This window comes from Vitis riparia, chromosome 4, assembly GCF_004353265.1.
Source record: "Vitis riparia cultivar Riparia Gloire de Montpellier isolate 1030 chromosome 4, EGFV_Vit.rip_1.0, whole genome shotgun sequence".
Classification (NCBI taxonomy): Eukaryota; Viridiplantae; Streptophyta; class Magnoliopsida; order Vitales; family Vitaceae; genus Vitis; species Vitis riparia.
Genome location: NC_048434.1, coordinates 22,891,142 through 22,910,540, shown reverse-complemented (window position 1 = coordinate 22,910,540; position 19,399 = coordinate 22,891,142). Strand labels below are relative to the sequence as shown.

Below are 19,399 nucleotides of genomic sequence, written 5' to 3'. Positions count from 1 at the left end.
GAATACCAAAATTCTTTTCAAATATTACTCTTTTACTTTTAAGATAAGAATTTTCTTATTTATTTATTTATTTTTTGAATTTGAAGTGGTTTTTACAATAGAGTTAGAATTTGAGTCTCTAGTACTGATTTGGATAATTTATTTTACATGGGGAAGATATGTTCCATAAGGAACTTAGGTTTATGGAAGCTTGTGTAATTTCTCTTAGATTGTTAAAGATGATATCCAATTAGGATTCAACAAAAGAAAAGTTATTTAGATATACCCAACTTCCTATTTCAATAAAATTCTCAAGATAATAATAATAAATTAATTAATAAATCAAAGACTATATTAATAAGAAAAAGATAAGGATTAGAAAAAGCCAACATGAGAATGCAGGCTCCTAAGAGAAAATATGTCATCTTCTACATAAAGTTGATAAAGGTTCTTCTCTCAAGATGCAACGATCTTCCAAAATTAAATTGTTACAAAAAATTTTAATTGCACGAACCAATTATCACTAAGTGTTCATCAAAATAAAAAAGTAAAAATGTATTATCACGATAAAGTTCTTTTATATAAAAAATAATAAAAGTGAAAAACGTGGTTCTATTATACCGGAACTCCATATTCTCCTAAAATAACTCACTCACAATGTTAACAATAATTAAAATTAATGATAAAAATTAAGATGATATCATAAATATAAATATGATAGGATCTACCTACTCACCCCTTCTCGATAATTTTATATATCGATAATACATAAAAGTTGTTTCGGTTGCTATAGAAACAATCCTTAAGGGGTGCTAATTTGTTTATATTAGATGGGAAAATTAAGCACCAGTACATCATGGTTGACCAGCTTTATTAATACAAGGAAGTGAAATTGCAAAGTCCTAGATTGCTTTTGAAGATTTTTATGATTCTCAGTTTATAAATAGAATTTGTTAATTAGATTTTGCTTCACAATTTCTATTCAAAACAAAATAAAAAATAAAATCTATAGCTACAAGTTTAATATCAGTTATTTTGCATATAACTTGCAATAAATTAGCAAATTCACTCGATTCAAATTAGCCTAAATGTTTATTTTTTTTTATAAATAATATGAAAAATTCAACGAAGTTACACTTAGGTTACATTTGGGTCCTAGAAAATGCTAACAGAGATTTCAAAACCCCTACCATTACTTTGACTAACAAATTGTTGTTGAAACTGCTATTGGGAAAAATTGGTATCAGAGCTTCTTTGTGTATTACAGTATATTAATTAGGAAAGGAGACCGTAGATTCAAATTAATTTTCAGAGTACCGAACTTTATCTTACCCCATTTAAAGTCTGATTAATTTTGCTTGATTTATTCTGAATCTTTATTTACTCTGCTTATTTGATATGAATTAATGTCTTTTATTCCTTATCCTCTTGGTATATATAATATAGATTATGATCGTGTAAAAGAACTTAATAATAGGTTGTATACTCAACGTAAAGAATTTAGAGAAACTTGTGATAAATTACATAATTTAAGAACTACTGTAAAAGATTTAACCACAGATATTAAAAGCCTAACTTCTCTTAAATATTTGAATGAATACGAAGTAGCTATACAAGAAATTTTTGACGAACTTTTTTGCTACAGAAACCTTAATTAGAAAAGAAATTATAAAATATTATATTGATAATTTATACGCTAGCTCATCTAATTAAAACATATTAAAAATAATGAACCCTCATCTACAAACCCAAGAGGTAAAGCAGTTAAAATTTTTAGTAGAGACACAATTAAAAATAACAAACAAAGTATTACAATAACAAATTCAGATAGAAAACCAAAATAATGTAGATATTTTAAAAAAATCCAGAAAAGACAAATAAAATTTGTAGAAAAACTAAACACAGTCTTAGGAATTAGAAAAGAAGTTGGAAGACTTTAAGAACCATAACTTGCTAAGAAATAACCTAGATTATATTAAAGAACAATTAGCTAGAGAAGAAAAATTTGTTAGAAAGGAAATAGAACAAATAAAATTAGAACAACAAAATTTAAAAGAAACTTTAGAAAAAATTAACCAAAAAGTAGATAAACTTTTAGAACAAAGAAATATAGTATTACTAGAGGAAAAAAATTTAAATAACCTTTTAAAACAATTTGAAAACTTTAATTTAGGAGAAAAAACAATAATTAAAATAGAAAGAAAAATAAATCATTTTGAACCAAAAAATCTAGCAATAAAACCATGGAAATAGTAGAAGCAATAAATCCTAGAGATAATGTAAAAGAATTTATTGAAGAAAAATTAAAAAAGGCAGTAAAGGAAGTAACACCTTACAAATAACAATTAGTTCAAAATTCTAAAATAATTAGATTTTTAAATCAACATACTATAAGTTCAATAGGAAATATTGTATATTTAGACTTAGTATCTCCAGAAACAAAACACAAATTATTAAAAAATAAAACCGATAAATATATGCACTTAGGAATAATTTTAATAGGAATAATAGGACTTCATTGGAAAGAAATTGGAGCACTTATAAATATTAACCTTTTAGATACTAGAAACAATACTGTAGGACGAGCTCTTTTAGTTAGTGCAGAAGTTAATATGAACCAAAATTACACAGTTATTGGCTGTATACCTCAATTTTGTATAGATTTTAAGGAATTCACAAAAAAAAAATAAAAATACTGTAAATACTAAAGGTTATGATATGGAATTAGGAAGTAAAAACCTTAGCATAGCTATAGGATTTATAGGAAAAACTACTAATGCTTTAAGTTTAAAGTGTATGATGGAATTCGATGATATAGTAAAAACTTTTGGAAATAAGGCAGTAAATATGATAGAAGCAAAACCCGTAAATATAGACTATTAATTAGGACGAGAGTGGGAATTACCTCAAATAAATAAACCAGTAATAAAATATCCAACATCCAGTAGCTTATATGAAAACCAAGATGGAAGTGCAAGTATAACCTTTGGAAATTATAAAACTGTAAATGTAGAGGTAGAGTCAGATAGTGAGATAGAAACTGTAAATGTTATACAAGAAGATATTTTACTAAACATTGAGACAGTAGAAAACCTATACAAAAACTCAGAATTAGTAAATATAATGTTAGAGGAATTTAGTAATCCAACATTATTAGACGAACAAGTGGATCAAGAAAACTTTGTTAATATAATGTGTAAAAACTATACAGATGACCAAATAATAAAACAACTCTATAAAACCAATTTAATAAAAAAACTTATAGATATAGAGATGATAAATCAATTTACTATTCAACTAAAAGTTAACGAAAACATAGAAATAATCTCAAACGAATCAATAAATACAATAAATGAAGAAAAAGAATTTGTAAATGTAAAAAGTGAAATAGTAAAATATAATAAGCCGTACAGCAAGCCAAAAGGACCTCAATGGAAAACTAAAACAGAACCTTCTAGTTCTTTGCAACCAGTATATGAATATGGAACAATATTAGATATAGATAGTGCGCAAGATCTTAGAAAAATCATAGAAAATTGGGAGCAATCTTTAAATTCAGCAGGTGTGGCAGTATCCTTTGAAAACCAACAAGAAATTTATGAATTTTGTAAAAGCACCCTTAGAGGAACTGTACTACAATTTTTTAGAAACATGGAACAAGAAAACAATAGTTATTTTCAAGAAGTTAGAAATAATTTTAGCATATCTGTATTTATAAATCTAATAAAACTTTATTTTTTGGGAACAACACAAGAAGATGTAAAAGAACCTGCAATATACCTTCATAAGTTAGAACAATTGAAATTATGTAACCTTTCATATATAAGAGAATACGAACAAAAATTTAGGAAATATGCAATCCTTGCTAGAGTAGACAGAACCCCTGAATATTTAAATAAATATATATTAAAAATACAAGGACTCGTAGGACTTAGACTATGGAATGAATTTACAACCTCCGAATATAAAAACTCTCCTTATATAGGTGCTAGAATAGAATTTGTAAAAAATTGGTTAGAAAGAGAACGTGTAAGCATAGGAGAAAGAAGTCCAATAAAGAAACAAGACATAAATCAACAACTTTGTAGAAAATTACATATAGGAGAAAACCTAGATATAGGATGCAAAGAATATAAGTTTAGAAAACCTAAGAGCTATAAAAAATTTTTAAGAAGAAAATTAAGAACCTTTTATAAAAAATGACCATATCAGATAAGATATAAAAAACCTGGAAAGTTTTGGATAAAAAGAAAAAGAACCTCAGAGAGAAAAAGACAGTGTAAATGTTATTTGTGTGGTCAGGAAGGCCATATAAGACCTGAATGTCCTGAACTTAAAAAACCATTAAATGAACGAAATAGAAAAACCCAAGTAAAATTAAACCTAATAAATGAGTATCAACTAGATAGTGAAGAAGAAGAACTTATCAGTGAATTAGATTTTGAAAGTGAAAATTCAAGTGTATATAATATAGAAGATAGTGAAAATGAAAAAGAAGAAATTTGTATGATTATTGAAAAAGAGGAAAATCAAGCTAAGAAAACCCCTTTAAATTTAGAAAACCTTGTACAACATTTAGAAAGTAAAATAAAACCTTATAATATATGAAAAGATTTACAAATAATAATCAAAGGAAAAATTTCAAAAGAAGAAGAAGATAGTTGTTCAAAACCTAAGGAAATAGAAGAACTAAAAAGTCCTGTAAAAGAACCAATAAATCCTGAAAAAATAACCATACAAACAGTAGAACAAGTAAATATGGAAAATAAAGTTAAATATATTATTTTTCCAACAACAATTAAATTAAAAACCATAGAATTAAAGGTAGACACAATGTTAGATACTGGAGCCAATAAAAACCTTTTATTTGAAACCTTAGTACCTCAAGAAGATCAGCAAACATTAGTTCAACCAGTAGAGTTAATCCAATATAATCAACAAAAACTAATACTAACCAAGTATATTTCAAACGTACCAATTATAATTAATAACATAACCTTAGTGTTGCCCCAAACTGATCTTGTACCTACTATAAGTTTATATCATTTTATTTTAGGTTTAAATTTTGTACATTCTTTACAAGGAGGGATAACAATACAAAATAACCAAGTTAGTTTTCATCCTAAAACCACAACAATTGTTTATACAAACGTAGAAAATGTATTAAATAAAAATCATAATGTAACATCTCATCAAATTAACAAAGTAGAGGCACAAAAGGATAGCATAATTAATGACTACTCAGAACAATTAAGAAATGAAAATAGATTAAAAAACCTTATATTAGAAGCAGAAAAAATAGGAATTATAGGAGAAGACCCACAAAAACATTGGAATAGAAATAAGACAACCTGTAAAATACCAATTAAAAACCCAGATTTAACAATAAAAACGACAGATATAGCATGTAATCTTATAGATACGAAGGAATTCAAAATTCAAATAGAAGAACTGTTATAGAATAACCTCATAAAACCAAGTTTCAGTCCCCATAGATCCTCAGCTTTTTTAGTTAGAAACCATAATGAAGAAAAACGAGGAAATTATTAATTATAAAAGATTGAATGATAATATATGATGATGCCTATAAAATTCCAAACAAAGATTCTTTAATTAATTCTATTCAAGGATGTAAATATTTTTCTCAGTTAGATTGTAAAAGTGGATTCTGGCAAATTAGACTAGAAGAGGATAGTAAACCATGGATAGCGTTTTCATGCCCTTGTGGATTATATGAATGGAATGTAATGCCATTTGGACTAAAAAATGCTCCTCAGATATTCCAACGAATGATGGATAATATTTTTGGAAAATATTCTTTTGTTCTTGTATATATTGATGATATTCTTGTCTTTTCATATACTCTTCAGGAACACATAAAGCATTTAGAATTGATTTTTGAAAAACTAATTAGTCATGGATTAATAGTAAGTAAAAAGAAATTGAAATTATTTAAGACTCACATAGAATTTTTAGGATTAGAATTAGAGGATGGACAAATAAAATTACAAGAACATATATTGCAAAAAATAAATAATTTTCCAGATAAACTCGAAGACTTAAAAACCCTTCACAATTAAAAGTTAATTAATGTGTTTATCTCTCTCCTAAAACGACTTTAATTATTTAACATTAACGTTAAGTAATCTAATATCCTTTTGGAAGTTAATATATAGTGAATAAATTAGTGGGACAAGACCAATATGAGAAGATGGAAAAATTTGAGGGTGTATTTGGTAAATGTTTTTGAAAATAGTTTTGAAAAATAGTTTTTGAGAATTGTTTTTAAAACTAATATTTTATAGAACAAAATTATCTATTTGAAACCTTGAAATGTTCTTAATTATCTTTTATGTTTTAAAAATAACTTTTATACTTTATTTTTAATCATTCTTCATATTTGTATAATTACTTTTTAAAACAATCTTAAGAAAATAAATAAAAACAAACAAAAAATAAAATATATTATCATAAAACACTATCTTTTTTATTTTTAAAAATAGAAAATTGTTTTTTGTTTGTTGGTTGTTAAGTTATATAGATTTATTTGACTGTTTTACCCTAAATACTTAATTTTCAATACCTACAACTTGATCCATGTTTGCAACGTAGCAATCTTTGATTGTTTTAGTGAATACACTCAAGCCTTGTTGAAGAGATGAAAGTCTTCAACATAAGATTCAAAGATCGAATCATTGAATGAGAGATCGAGAATGATGTGATACATTAGGCTTTCTTTCTAGGAGACTCTTTTTGAAATCTCTCAAATCTCTTAACGATATCTCTATAATCTTTTTTTGATCTCTACCCTTAAGAAGGTTATAATGAGTTACATAAATAAGCAAAAAGCTTGAAGAATTTCAGTTTTGGAAGAGTTCTAAATTGAATTTATGTGAAAAAATATTGAAAAAATTAGCATGACCGCTCAAGCCAACTAACACACCACTTGAGTGCCTCGGGCACTTGAGCAGTGTGGCTCGCTTGAGCGGTCTTTAGCACTTGAGCGTTTCGGACCACTTAAGTGGTCCTGCCCTTTTTAAAATAATAATTTTAAATCTTTTTAAGTTCAAAACAAAATCGATTCTCTTTATACCTTAAAGGAGCCTAACTTGCCACAAATTAAACATTTTTAGACATACTTATGATTTCTCAATTGGACGAACAACACCCCTTGATCTTAAATGGAGAGCCAATCACTATCTAAAAAGACTTCTATGACTAAACATTAAAAGAACAAAATTGCTTATACAAAAACAAGACTCAATGTCCTAACAACTTCTAATTGATGAAGTGGATGATGTAGATCTTGAATACCTCACGATCTTCCACCTGATGGCTCTTTCTTAGATCTTGGAATTTATAGAAGGGTTGACTTCTCTTTCTATTAGGATGAAGGCTAGGGCTCTCTCTTTGGAAACTGGGATGAATGAACCCTTTAGGGAGTTTTATAAACTTGACTGGGAGCTTAAGTGACTTGTATCCATCTTGGTCTTAGGTCACTGAATCTAGCCTATTACGTTTGAATTAATTAATTAGTTTTATTAGGTTCCAATTAATTAATTAGTTCAATTTAGAAAGGTCATTCATAAGATCTTGTGTAACCTTAAATATTTATTAAAATGCCTATACACACACATAAATAAAGAACCCGTATATCCCTCAAATGGTGTACCATCAAAGAATGTGAGCTTGAGTGGAGACCACTTGGACCTATAGGAAAATATTGACTCTCTTATAATCTAATTCTAAAGTTAACTCAATATCATACTACAAATAGTCAATTGCACTCTAATATCTTATGATATTAAATTAAGATATAAAGCTTAGATTCTATACCTTCTAACTATTGCATGTAAGCTCTCCACGAACCAATGTTCCTAATTTAACAAGGTAGATGTTATCAACCTCTCAAAGTTATAACCATCCTTGAGTCTTAGATTTGCCTATTATGTGATCAATTGACACACTTTAGCTCATAAGAAATATATATCAAATTCTACTAATAGAATTACCACAACTACATATTTGATGATCATATGTCCTAAGAATTACTGAAGAAGATGCATTTTCTAAAAAACATGAGACAATATAGTGCCTATCTTGAAAATACCTATTATCACATATTTTAATTAATAGTAACCTAATCCATAGAGAATATATGACCATTTGAGGATCTCACTTGTATGTTAAAGCCACTGAAAACCTCAATACTAACTCAATATTCTCTCAAGGTTGAGAGATCGTTCATACAACATAGTAGCTTGGTGAAGTTTGGACTACCTAATTGCCTATTCATTACTTACCATATAGGTCTTGTCTAATGTGTAGTTATACAAATTAATGCATACGCATCCTGATAATCAAGACAAGTCATTCTTCTAATCAAGTGGTAGTACACTACAACCTCATATTATCTAAGTCGATATGGATCAACTATGAACTACTCATCAACTTGTAAGGAATCCACAACTTGAATCTTTTGTGTAACTCCTAATGTACCCAATTTATGTACAATACAAGTGATGTAGACCTAAATGGTTAGTACAAATATAATGCATAAATAATATAGTAAATGGAAATCAAAATCATAAACATTAATGAACTTGTTTATCATTACATCATGACATGCTTTTTAGGATTCTATCCTAACACTTTATGCCTTTAGTGATGCCAATTAGGTAGGTTGCCCTACTTCGAGGAGTACCGTTGGTTTTTGTGTCTTACGAGGAGCAAACTACATGATCTTTTGGTCCTCCAAGAAGCAACAAACTATTGCTAGGTCAAGTTAAAAGGCTCAGTACCACTTGATGGTGTTCACTATTGTACAAGTCACTTGGTTAATATATATATATATATTAGCATCTCGTTTTCTATGGCTCCTTAATTATTTTGTGATAATATTAGTGCTCGTTACATGTCTATTAACCCAATGTGCTCGTTACAGAAACTTCATTTTGATGATGAACGCTCCTTAATCAAATAACAGTTGGCTTGCTTCAATCAACAATTAATAATAGCTAGTGGAACATTTGATATTAATGGACATTAAAGAATGTTGAAAGATTGTTCATTGAGCCTTCAAATTGCTTCATCAATTTCCATATATTAATTGGTAATTGATGAAGAATCTCCTCCACCATCCGCTGGAAGTTCTTGTATGATAAGCATCACAAATGTCAGCCACGTCCATCATAATTCCCACACTTCTCAGCATAACGAAAGAGGATTTGAATTGGAATAAAATCTTCAACACAGTAATCTATGAAAACAAACAAGCTTAAGTTATTTGGCTGTCTCTCTATAGAAAACTCACATTGAAATTTGTTTGGCGTGTTGTTACAAAGCTTTAATGTGGTAGACGATAATGCACTAAGTAAGTTTGGACAAAATCAGCGCCTTCGTTCAAATTCCTTCAGAATTGAAGCTTCAAGAGAGTGACACAAGACCGACCTAGTAAGAAGGGGATTTTGAAAAAAACTTCTAAAACGTATTTACTAAAAAATGACATTCATGAGAATATTTTCAAATCTATGACATTTTTGAGAAATTCAATTAAAAGTTGTATTTTAAAAAGAGATGTTTAATTGCATTTTGAAGTTATCTTTGAGAAAAGCATTTTTTGTATTTAAATTAATTTATTTCTTCAAAAGATAATTATTAATTGATAATATAAAAATTATCATAGATTTGAAAATATTTTTAAAAATATCAATAAATATTATTCAACATTATTGTATTTTTTGTTTAAAAAAATTCATTGATCAATTGATACCACCATAATAGTAGGTGGAGTAGCAAAAACAAAACATGTGAGGCTTAGATGTCGCTCAACCCAGGCCAATCGAGCTAGTTGAGGTTACTAATCTTGAAATCATTTTTCAATGCGATGGAGTCAAACATTTAACTAGAATGGAAGAATCACATTGGCTTAGTAAGAACGAAAACTTGCAATGTAACGATGTGTTCTTAACTTTGTAGATATTATTCGCTAGCTTTTGATTTAAAGAAGCCTTTACAACTTTAAAAGTTGTTTACAAGGTTAAGAAAAACTTTCTCTTATTCAATATGGGACATCACAAACACATTTCCATGTAGAAACAACGTCTTTATAGAAAAATAGACTAATTCAATTTAAGGTAATTGAGCTAGGGGAGGGTGAATAGGGTGATGGTCTCTTTCTACAAATTTAAATTATGTAAATACAAGAGACAATTACATGCAAATATATAATAAAACAATACAAAGATAATTTCATATAAAGTAAAAGAGTAGGGAAGAGAAAATGCAAACACAAGATTTTTATAGTCATTCGGCGTAACCTGACCTATGTCTACTATCCTCTAGGTTCAAACACAAGCTTGAGGTTCTACCAATTCAAGGCTTTCAAACCAAGCCTTCAAGCAATACAATTGGATTATGGTTCTAATCCACCTTCTTGGACTTTTGGCTTCAATCACTTTTTATAATATTCAACAGATATCTCACTCTTGAACAACCCTTCAAGTAATACCCTACATTTGAGAATCCCTAAGTGATACCTCACATTTTGACTTTTCTTCTAAAAAATTTACAAATAAAAATAAGAAATAATCCCATAAAATCATAGTATAAAACTTTAGGGTTAAATGATACAAGATAAACTAGGATTGATAGGTGTACTAATGATATGCAAGTTTTAGAATAATGGTGCACTAAAAAACACTCTCCCAAGACTCAAATATATTTAAGAAAGGTTTAGGAAGGTTAAACTCATTAAGCAATGAAAATTATAGTCTTTTTGTAGAGGAAAAAGCCTAACTAGTTGTTGGGAGTTTGTTCGATCGAGCTTTGGTTCAATCGATTCACTAGCCATTGATATTTAATGCATGACAAGTGGCCGTTAGACCTCAATCTCCCCTTGACTGCCTCTTGACTGGTCGAACAAATGTTTTGGAAAAGAGATAAGGTTTTTGTACCCTTCGATTGGTTGAATTGAATTGGTCGACTAGTTCCTCATTTGGTTCAATTAGTTGAGCCATTTTTAGCTTAATAACCATTTTTTTCAACTTAAAATATTTTAAATAAGTTTGGAAAGCATTTGACACAAGATTTTAATTGAAAACATGAAATCATCCAATTTTAAAAGATTTAAAACAATATAACTCTTGGATGATTTTAATGCATAAGTAAAGAATATAATGTATGAAAAAACCTAATGCACTAATAACCTTACAAAGAGATCTTATAAAATTTAGGTTTTGAAAAACACTTCTCTTTGAAGTCTTCCTCTTCTTATTGATTTTCTTTTAACTTAATTTTGTCTTTGTGAATATTACCACTTTAGAAATCATCTTGCTTAGCCACACTTAAAATATAATCATTAGTTCAAAACCTTATTTTATTATCATTAAAACTGAAATTAACCAAATCTTGGTTTCACAATTCTCATTGTATTTCATGGGATCATGAAACCAAATAAATAGGCACCCTCATGGAGTCAAACAAACTCCTACATTGGAATTGGTGAATGACTCTGATATCATTTGTAATAATCTACTTCTATACTTATATAATATTAGAAACTTTCCTCCCTTTATGATGTGGGACATTACATGCAAAGATTTTTTTCTCTTTAAAAATCTTTCATATGTTTCTCCCTTGGACTTTATAAAGTATTACACGAAGCATCAAGTATAAAAACTTCCCATATACTTGCCAAAGTACAATTCATGCCATTAAGATCAAAGTAATATATTATTTATAGTAAAGAAATGGAATTTATAATATTGCAATAGGCCATCTTCATTTTCACTCCATGATGATGTGACTGCCACTTTGGCAGCCCCATAGAATTCAATCTAGTTAATCAATAGATCCAAGAATTCCAAATTCCATAATGCCAATAATTTCAAATTTCTATTTTCACAATTTGTTTTCTGTGATAATTTCTATGCGGAAATAAATTCAACGGTTGAGACTTTGACCATGATTTATAGATCAATTTCCAAATTAACTTTTGGCTACGTTTGACTTGACCAATTCTTTAACAAAAATTATGACACAAAAATCCCGCCTATACCCCCAAAAATTAAAATAAAAAAGGGTGGTACACTCTCAAATGTCACCATAGCTGGGTTTCAATTGTTTGGCCAAACACGCCATTTGACCTTAGAATGACTTCCAGGATCCAAAATTTTTCTTCCACATCATGAGTACATTGGATGAATAGATAATTGACTGGAAACCCTCAAAGGCTGAAATTTTTTTTAGGACCCTAGTCACCAACCAATTTGAGGGTTTGTAGGAATAATATCTCTCACAAGTACTTTATTTTTCTGTGATGACTCCTGTTCAAAAGTTCATGAACAAAAGGCGCTACAGATTATTATTCACCGCCAATTCTGAAAAAGTTTCTTCAGTTTGATTATGGGTTACTTAGGTGGTGTTTGTTTTTTTACTTAATTCTAAATAGAACCTTAATACTTAATAGTATTAAATATTAGGTTGTTTGTTTTTGTAGTATTTTATTTCTATTAAGTATTAAAAAGTAAAAAAAACCATTGTGTTATTTTTTCTATTCAGAAAAAGCCACATATTTTGACTTTTTCTATTTAGTAAAAAGTTTATAATAAGTCATGAAAAAGTAAAAAAACAAACAACCTAAATTCTAAAACTAAATGGTTTTCAGCAAAAAGCCAAAAAAACAAACACCACCTTAGTCCATGAAAAAGCAAAATACTTTAAACTGTAAGGTCATAAAATTTTAGAGATATGGCTAAGGGACTTGGGAACATTTCCTATTGAGTTGTCTTTCTATGCTTCCTCATTCCCATAAAGACCAAAAACTTGGCACCCTTGATTCCCATGGTTTTGGAGCAAATTTCATATTGGAATTTTTGGATTCAAAGAAAGAAACTATTTCCAAAATGCTAACGTAGGATACCTCATTTAGTATATATTTTATATATCTCGCTAAAAACTTGAAATAATGGCATAATCTTTCTCTACTTGTTGTGTACGCCTTTACTAAGAGACTCGGTTTCTACACATTTAAGAAGGTGGAAAATTTATTAACTACATTTTTGAAGGAATGTGCAGTGTGAACATATATTTCTATAAAAGATTCAGAAAATTAACCAGGAGGAGAATAATTTACAATATGCATAGATCTCGTGATCACTTCATGAGAACAATAGCACGATTCTAAAATCATACCAGAATGAAAAACTTTTACATTCAAACTTATCCTCAGAGTTGCAGCGCTTTATTTTATTTTTTGATCTTAATAGCAGTACTTCTGTGGTTCAGCATAAAGCAAAAAAACTGAAGTTCAATATCAAAATGATGTTCCGAGATTGGAAGTTACTCCGAAATAGAAAGAGGGACTACTTTTTCTTCAAGTGCAAAATCATACGAAGTTTCTATTCATATGTCTTCGTAGACTTCTCATTCAATGATTCCAGACGGCAAATGTAGTCATTGGGGTCTTTGACTCTTCTAGTCAGACTTGGTTTCCACGGTAGAGTACATGACCCGTTTGATTATGTTGAATTGACTTCGGAGTGGTTGGGTTCAAAGTCAAAACAATGAACATTGAGTTACTTTTGTCCATAATTATCCTTCTGAAACTTCAGTGCATTTGGCTCCCTATATTATAGCCAGATTCTGGTTGTGTTCTAGAAAAAAACAAAAAAGCAAAATTCAATTAACAAGAGAAATAGAGGTTCCTTTCTTCTCATGGCTGCTGTCTTCATATTTCTACTTCTTCTCTTTTCCTTTTCTATTACAACAGCTCAACAAAGGCACTCCAATATAAGCAAAACCTCTTCTCTTACCCCCACCACTGACTCTTTGTGGTTCTCACCTTCTGGTTTTTTTGCCTTTGGATTCTATCATGCAGAAGGTGGATTTGCTATAGGTATTATTCTTGTAGGAAATCCCCAAAACACTGTAGTGTGGACAGCCAATCGTGATGAACCCCCAGTCTCCAGCAACGTGACCTTAGTATTCACCGTTCATGGGCTTGTCTTGCAGACCTCACAAGGCCGGGAAATATCGATCATTGATCCCCACCAGAATGCTTCCTCAGCTTCCATGCTCGATTCAGGGAATTTTGTGCTCTATAATTCCAAACAAGAGATCATATGGCAGAGTTTTGATCACCCAACTGACACCCTTTTATCAGGTCAGCGTCTCCAGGCGGGAGCAGAGCTCGTCTCCAGTGTCTCAGAAAAAAACTACTCAACTGGTATGTTCCAGTTGAAGATGCAGCATGATGGAAACCTTGTACAGTACCCAACAAATGTTCCAGAAGTAGCTGAATAGGCTTATTGGGCATCTGACACACATGGAGAAGGAGATAATGCAACACTAAATCTTGATGCTGATGGCTATCTGTACTTACTCAATGCCACCGGCTTCAATATAAAGAGCCTAACACATGGAGGAGGTCCACAGGAAGAAACAATCTATCTTATGAAAATTGATGTGGATGGGATTTTCAGATTGTATTCGCGGGGTTTGGATCAGAGCAGCGAGTGGTCAGTGGAATGGTCATCCTCACTTGATAAATGCGATCCTAAAGGCTTGTGTGGCCTGAATAGTTATTGCAGTTTAATGGATCAAGAGCCTGTTTGCACTTGTCTCCCTGGCTTTGATTTTGTTGATAAAAGCCAGAAAAGTTGGGGCTGCGAAAGGAACTTTGTTGCAGAGGCCTGCAAGAACAACGATGGAAGCATCGAATACAGTATTGAATCACTGCAGAGTGTCATGTGGGAAGATGATTCATATTTGGTCATTTCGTCAAGAACTGAAGAGAACTGCATAGAAGCCTGCTTGGAAGACTGCAATTGTGAAGCTGCATTATTCAAAAACAGCGAGTGCAGAAAGCAAAAGCTTCCTTCGAGATTTGGAAGAAGATCGCTGAGTGATGAAACAACAGCTTTTGTCAAGGTAGGCACGTCCACCGCAACCCGACGTGCACCCAAAGAAAGCAAAAAAGAGTGGCGAAAGGACATCCTAATCATAAGCTGTTCACTTCTTGCTCTAGCGTGCATTGTCTTAGCGATATCTGGACTTCTTATTTACAGAAATCGTGGCTGCACATTGAAAAAAGTATCTAAGCAAGGGAATTTGCGTTTGACAGAGGGTGCCACATTGCAATTATTTACTTACCAAGAGCTTAAAAAAGTGACCAATGGCTTTACGGAAGTGCTTGGTAGGGGAGGATTTGGTACCGTTTATAAGGGAGCCATGTCAAACGGGCAGAGGCTAGTAGCGGTAAAGAAACTCAACGTCTCCACAGGGGAAAAGGGGTTTCGTACTGAGATGAAAGCACTTGCGGGAACACATCACCGGAACCTGGTCCAATTGCTGGGTTATTGCCTTGAAGGTCCAAACAGATTTCTGGTGTATGAATATATAAGCAATGGTTCCCTTGCAAATTTACTATTCACACCAGCTAAATGGCCTCGTTGGGATGAAAGGATGGGAATTGCGCAGAATGTAGCAAGAGGTATCCTCTATCTGCATGAAGAATGTGAGACTCAGATTATGCATTGCGACATAAAACCACAGAACATACTTATGGATGAGTATGGGGGTGCAAAAATTAGTAGCTTTGGATTGGCAAAAAGGCTGAAGCATGGCCAGACCAGCACCCTTGCTGAGATCCGAGGAACAAAGGGTTATATTGCACCGGAGTGGTTCCGAAACCAGCCGGTGACAGTTAAAGTAGACGTGTACAGCTTTGGAATCATGCTGTTGCAGATCATATGTTGCCGAAAGAATTTCGACTTGAGCCTTCCTGACGAAGAAATTGGTCTTAATGAATGGGTTAGTCGTTGTTTTGAGGCGGGTGAGCTGGGTAAACTAGTGGATGGTGAAGAGGTGGACAAACGAGAACTGGAGAGGATGGTTAAAGTGGGACTTTGGTGCATCCAGGATGAGCCGCTGTTCCGTCCCTCAATAAAGAAGGTTCTTCTGATGTTGGAAGGCAGTATCATAGACATCCCTGTACCTCCCAGTACTTCTACTACTTATTTTAGTGCCGTCTAGGATAAGATAATGTTCCTGTGTGGCTTTGACCCACTGTGCAAAATAAAACAGATGGATAGAAACCCTCCTGTTGTCTTAAGTTAATTGTTGAGTAATTCCTCTTCACTTTCCGCCTATTTAGAGTCTAATGTAGAGTACTTTAATTGATGCAAAATTTACGTCTTATTCTTATTTTAGTTGTAATGACCTGCTTCTAGATATTGTTCAATCTATGTTTTCACTGTGTCTTAAGAGATTGCAGGGTTAAACAATGCCATATAACTCAAGAGGTACTCACAATTTTAAAAACCGACTATAAAATTAAGAACTCATACATATACAGTATTATGAATATTTTCTCATATTTGATGTGAGATAATATATTAATTTTGTTATTGTTTTCTTTTGGTTGTAATTTATAATGAATTATTTTTTGCTTGTTTCACATTGAGAATTGTTTGCTTCAAGGTAATAATAAAATCAAACAAATGGAATTAATTAATCTACCTCAATTTTCCTGTAAAAATCAATATTATATCTTTTGTTGATGGTCTTAAGCATTTGAAAACTAAGGTTTGTGGGTTGATGGTCTTTGGAAGTATTTTGGAGGATTGTGCTTGAAGGTGAATATAAATTATGGATTAGACCTAGAGGGGTGAATAGGTGCCATTTAAAAATTGCAAAGACAAAAATCATCACTTCCCTTTTCCTATTCCATTTTCAACCAACTAATAAGATCATAACTAGCAATGATATGCAGCAACACTCCCAACGATTAAAGATATGCAAGTCTCATGCAAATATGAACATACTCTCCCAAATTAGCTAGACTTCTAAGGCTGATTCTCAAAGCAATTAACTTAAAAAGCATCTCATCTCCATTATCAATAATACATCAATGGAATTATTATGTAATTTTGAATATTTTAACACTCTCCCAACCAATTAGGGCTTTAATAACAGTTCATTTTATCAACATTTTTAGCTACCATAATAAAACCAAACAATGTTTCATCCAAATTGGCACTGAAGGTGAATCTCAATGATGGACTGCACCTAAAGAAGGGGGAATAGGTGTTTTTAAAACAAATTCAAAAGGTTCCCAACATATATATATTATTTTTCTCTTTGAATCCTCAAAATTTATATTCCTCTTTTTTAACAATTATTCAACAAAGAATAAAAATCACAAACAAACATGAATGCAATAACACTCTCCCAATAGTTTATAAATGCAAGTGTTTAGATATCCCCCAACATTAATTCATGAGAACAATTATCTTCCTACTACATTTCCAATCACTTGATATCATTAACAATATGAATAAAAAAATTATTTAAGAATATCCAAAAAGGTAATCACATCAATTTTAGCTTATATTTCATTCTCTCAACATACATGCTTAAGTGACGAATGATATTAAAAACTACAATAAATCAAAGAGTAGAATAAGAGCAAGAAAGATAGTGAAAAAATATTTTATGTGGAAACTCTCCTAAGAGATAAAAAAAAAGGCTAGTCTACCAATGATAAAAAACTCTACTATGAAGAACAACCAATATGTACAAGGGTTTAGCTAACTTGAGTCTACTAATCCTTCACGGTTTACTTGACCAACACCTTCTCACTTCGATAACACACCTTCATCTATTAGAATATACTTGAAGTCCTCGCCAAGCTTGATCGCGACCTTTACATAAAGCTCAATTAAAAAGAAAATGAGTTTTTATCCAAAACCCAAATAGGAAATTGAGAGATGAATGGAAAGAATGATCAACCCATTTTTTAAGAAAATCAGTTGGAAAACAATTTGGAAATCAAAATGAAAAAGGGAATTTTCTTAGCAATCAAACATCTTTAATTAAGGATAGAGAGAGCTTAAGAGGGAAGAAGAACAACAGGAGGTCTCTCCTTTCCAAAACAAGAAACAATTTTATGTTTTAAAATGAAAGAAGCCCTTAATCCAATGACTAAGAAAGAAACAAGAAAAAACAAACTTGATTGATTTGACCCAAATCTAGATCGATCTTGAAACATGGCATCTAAACTCCTAGACAAAAAAATGTTGTTTGACCCCTTCAACTCTTTTTAGAAACAAATAGTTTAAACGAAAACATTTTGAAAAACTTGGTTGATTCCATTTCATTCATCTACAACCTCAACAGCATATCTTGGTCTCTTAACAAATTCAATATCTTGATCTTCATTAAGCAAGTAGTCTAAGAAAGGATTCGAAAAATCAAATTAGGAGACATTTAGGAATTTTGTCCGAAATTGCTAGCCTAACTAAACATTCATAGATATGAAAAAATAAACCACTTACAATTCTAAAAAGACCAACACTCTCTCAACACAACAGATTTTATGCAATTAAGCAAGAATAAAATGAAATTGAGAAAGCATTGAGAAAGATAATTAAGAGATCTATTATGAAATATAATATATAGTTAGGGTTTTGCCTAAACCAAAACCCTCAATCCTCTTGCGGATTGTTTGTTCGACACCTTTTAAACTTCCACTTGCACCATCTATAGATGCAGCACACTTCGAACCAAAACCAAACATGATCATATAGTGCAAATTATCAAATTTTTAGAGGACTTTTTAGACTTTATCTTTGAGTCAATTCTATTTGTGCACCCTTCTACTTTTTATACACTATATATTTTTAAATAAAAGACCATGGAAATTTACAAATCACAGGGGCCCCACCTCCTTTGATCAAAATCCTTAATTACAATCTCCATCTTTTTCCCTTCATTTTCTTCACCATGCACCTTACCGTCCTCTTCTATTCTTGATCTTCTCATTTTCATTTTTCTCTAAGGAGAATGAGAGTTCATACAGTAAAAGAAAATGGAGGTAGAGAAGATGAAGGGGAAAGTGATGGGTATTGATTAATCTTAGTGACTTAATGAGCCCCCTAGCACTTCTTTCCTTATAATTAAAAGTTTGGTTTTCATACCTAGAAGAATAAATATTAATTAACCATATGGTATATAAATAAATGTAAAGATAGGAAGAGAGTTTGAAATATAATTTTCTAAAATAAAATTGTCCAATCCTTTAAACCAAATTCTTGGAACTTGCTTTAACCCAATGATGAAAATATTAGTTTCGACAAATATATCAGTAACTCGGTTTTACAGATGTATTGAAGAATATTTTAACGTAAAATATAGATGAACAAAAAATTGATCAAAAATCATAAAAATATAAGAAAAAATTCTTAAAAATAAAATTAGAAGTATAATAGATATTTTAAAATTGATTTGTTAAAGAAATTGATATATGTATGATATAATTTGTGATATTAAATTTAATTATATCATGTCAGACGATAAGAAATATGAATTTAAAAAATCATTACTAATAAATTAGATGGTTGTTTAATATATATTCATT

General features: G+C 30.7%; 1 pseudogene; it reads left to right on the top strand.

The window, feature by feature from the left end:
- Positions 1-13,695: 13,695 nt before the first annotated feature.
- On the top strand, positions 13,696-16,074 carry LOC117913350 (annotated as a pseudogene).
- Positions 16,075-19,399: the final 3,325 nt, after the last annotated feature.